Raw genomic sequence first — 4,146 nt, 5'->3', positions numbered from 1 at the left:
TTTGATCAGTTTCCTACACCATTGCTGAGGGTGTCGTGGTTGGAGTTGGTCCCCCACCCAGCTTAAGACTTACTTAGTAAGAGAGAGAACAAGTAGAGGGAAGGGACAGAGGGAGAGGGAGAGAGAGAATCTCAAGCAGACTCCCCACTGAGTGCAGACCCCAGTGGAGGGCTCGATCTCATGACCCCGAGATCATAAGCTGAGCTGAAACCAAGAGTCAGACACTCAACTGACTGAGCCACCCAGGTGCCCCATGGAGATATTTGAACCACATTGCTGTCTACTGTACCCATGTACCAGAGGCTGTTCTTGCTGCTGGAATTAAGCAGGAAGCAAGATAGTTAATGTTTCAGCCCTCATGGAGATTATAGTTTTTTTTATTAAAGATTTTTATTTATTTATTTGACAGAAATAACATCTAAGTAGGCAGAGAGATTGGAGGAAGCAGGCTCCCCGGTGAGCAGAGAGCCCGATGCGGGGCTCAATCCCAGGACCCTGGGATCATGACCTGAGCCGAAGGCAGAGGCTTTAACTCACTGAGCCACCCAGGCGCCCCCCGAAGGCAGAGGCTTTAACCCACTGAGCCACCCAGGTGCCCTGGAGATTATAATTTGATATGGAGTGAACAGAAGTTAGTTAACCAATAACGTCAGCTCTGTGAGGGCAGAGGCTGTTATCTATGAGTTCACTCTCTACTACAGCTCCTGAACTACAGTAGAGGCACAATCAATCTTTGCGAAATTAATGGGTGTAATTTCAGAGAGATGCTAGAAAGAGATAGAATAAGGGAAGAGAGTGGCAAGGCTTTGGAGTGGGACAGATCAGGGTACAGTTTGTCTTATCACTGCTAAGCTCAGTGACCTTGCCCTCTCTGGGACTTGGTCTCTGCCTGGACAATAATGCATGCCTGGTTGGAACTGTCCAGTAGGTTAAGCGTGATGAGATCCTATTTAGCACAGGGCCTGGTATACAGAAGTGTTCTGTAAATGAACCTGAATGTTTGGGTTCGTTCTGTGAATTGAGCTCTTAAGTTGTTTCAAGAGCTGAATGAGTTTCTTGAGCAATTGCTAAATTGACGATGACTTCAGATTAGGGATTAAACCTGACTTGGTTGAACGTGGGTCAAGGAACAGCCAAGTTTGCCAAGCTAGTCATCTCTTTCTTTCTTTTTCTTCAGTTGAGATGATATTTCATTTACCTGAGATGGCAGTCTTTATTCTTCTAACCTTTGCTTTCGTGGAAATAAAAGCTGGACAGCTGGCACTGACTATATTTCTCCCTTGCTTGTGGGTAAACAATATTGAAATGCCTAGAAGGACATAATGTATTTTTTGATATTCTGTGTTTGAGCAACTTCACCTTCTAGAATTTGCTATCCCCTGTGACTTAATACTCCAGCAGACCTAGTCCATTCTTGCTCAGATGGGCTCAAGAAATACTCCTAAACTGACCTGGATAATGGATGTGGTCTCATTGTATTTAAATGATAAGGTACATCACTTCGTGTGTCTTAATTCTTCCACTTTCTCCTGTTTGGGGGCCAAGTTGGTAAGTCAGAGAAGACACTTAGGCAAGACAATTGCAGATACAGGCCATTTAAGTGTTAGCAAAGCCTCAGATGAGTGGAGAGGGGGTAGGGGGTAATGTAAGAGAAGAAGGGCTGCTTGAATGCTGAATTAAGGAGATTTTATAAACAGTGATACATCATTTACCCTCTAACCCTTCTTTTTGTGGGGGAGGGAGAGCTTGTGGCTAGGCAGAAGATACTGAAGAAAGATGACAGCAGGTAAAGCAAAAAAAATAAAAATAAAAATAATTGGGATGGCCCTGAGTAATTCTTTGCTGTGTGCTTACTTGTCTTCCACAAATAGCCTGGTCTTCCTTCCACTCAGGTCGTGTTCTCGATTCTAAAACACAACTGTTTTTTGTTTTTCCTTGCAGTTTTCTAGCAGGTTTTGAATCCTTGGATTATCGTGGCTTCAGCCGTCCATCAACATGAGGCTTGGATGTCCATTCCATCTCAGTTTCTGCAGAACAGAGCTAGGTAATTCACTAAAATGTGGACAGTACATAACTGGTTAGGAATAATAACCAATGGCTTGTAATGCTTTGTACATTGTGTTTGTGAACTAGTGTAAATCTACAAAATCGAATTGGCTCCTTTGGAAAAAACAACTGTGAATCACAAACATACAAAACAATCATAAAACACCGAAGTTTCTTATAGCTTAGAACGGGGAGTCTATAGTTATGCAGTCATTCTGGGTGTGTCCACCTCAGACCTATTAGGCTATAATGAAAAGTTATGGTTTGTTAAGAGACAAGCAAATGGGTAGATGAATCAGGCTATTTCCCTCCTCTATTTCAAAGCCATATAAAACACATAAACTTGAGCAGAGATAGCAATGTTTATAAACAGACTACTGAGTTATCACTGTTATCTAAAAGCCTGTCACTTAACATAGGGGGATAATGTCAGAGATGATAAGTAACAGTTGTCTTTATGGGCAAAAATGCTGGAGAAAAACAACAACAAAAAAACCTTTTTAAATAGGATTGGGCTTAGAAGACAATTCAAGAAGCTACTTTGGTAAATTTGGGTAGAGGAGGTATTCTTGAACTTGGTCCTTCAAGGCCCCTCTTTTACAGTCTACCTTAAAATTTGACACCATGTGCTCACTATCCACTTCATGCCCTTGAGAAGCCCCTGGTGCTTATAGAAGTTCTGGAAAGGCTTGTGACCTTAGTGACTACTTTGAACTGCTGATTGACACACTGTAATTTGCAGTGAAATTGATAATCCCTGCTGGAAAGTCTCAAGTCCTTGTAATCAGGCCAAGACATGTATGGTATGTGTGTGTGTATATATATACATACATACATATTTTTAAATTTAATTTGTAATGTTCAACATTTCTTTGTTTTCTCTTAACAGCTATATACTCATTTTCCTAATATGTATATCACTTATTGTTATCCTTTTAAAACTGGTAAATAGGGGCACCTGGGTGGCTCAGTCCTTTAAGCATCTAACTTGATTTTTGACTCAGGTCAATCACAGGGTGGTGAGATTGAGCCCCATGTGGGGCTCTATGCTCAGCACAGAACCTGCTTAAGATTCTTTCCCTCTCCCTCTGTACCCTTTGCTCGCACTCTCTCTTACTCTCTAAAAAACAAAACAAAACAAAACAGCCTCCAAAACAAACCTGATAAATAGATGGTTGTTGATCACATTGTATCTATAAAATTCCATTTGCATGTAAGTATTTGAAGTATAATAAATTTAAAACAAATTCATGATATAAATTCAAAACAAAGCTTTCTTGGAAATAAGAACTTTCCCATAAGCCACACTTCATACATTAATTTATCTCTAATCTGTATACATAAGCCAACTAAGCCTAAGCTATTAAAAAAATATTTTTTGGTCAAAGGACTGTATACACAGCTTGAAAACCAGAGGCAAGTACAATTGACTCTGTTACCTATTCTAGTATTTACCTTATTGGTACTACAGAAGTTGTATCTCCTATTTCCTAAGTTATTTTAAGACATTAGCTATTGATTTCCTGTTACTGTAGGTGAGGATTTAGCTTTCTTAAATCTTTCCTTAAATCATTCATTCTCTCCATTTCCCTTTTTTTTTTTTTTTTTTTAAGATTTAGCTATTTGAGAGACAGAGTGAAAGAACGTGCATGAGCGGGAGGAGGAGAAGCAGACTTCCCACTGAGCAGAGAGCCTGATTGCAGGACCCGAGACCATGACCTGAGCCAAAGGCAGGTGGTTAACCAACTTAGCCACCCCAGAGCCCCTCCATTTCACTTTTGATATAGCTGTTACTTCTTCTTTTGTTTTGTTTTTGTTTGTTTGTTTTTACCTTTTGGGGGGTTGTTAAATCCGTATTTAGCAATTACGTTCATGATTTTTGTACTTTATAGGTCCTTTCTCTATTTTCTAACCTATCAAAATGTTAGTTTGCCTAGTGTTTGTTTCTTAGAGCTCTTTATTATTATTTGATAATTCCATTTTTCCTTCTGAAAATAAGAGTAACAATAATATAATGTCTGTGTCTTGAATTGAGATTTTTAGATACACATTTAAAAAGAAAGATTTAGATACACACCTGAGTCACGGAATTCAGAAGAA

The sequence above is a fragment of the Martes martes genome (assembly GCF_963455335.1).
Source record: "Martes martes genome assembly, chromosome: 14".
Lineage (NCBI taxonomy): Eukaryota > Metazoa > Chordata > Mammalia > Carnivora > Mustelidae > Martes > Martes martes.
This window is presented reverse-complemented; position numbering follows the sequence as displayed.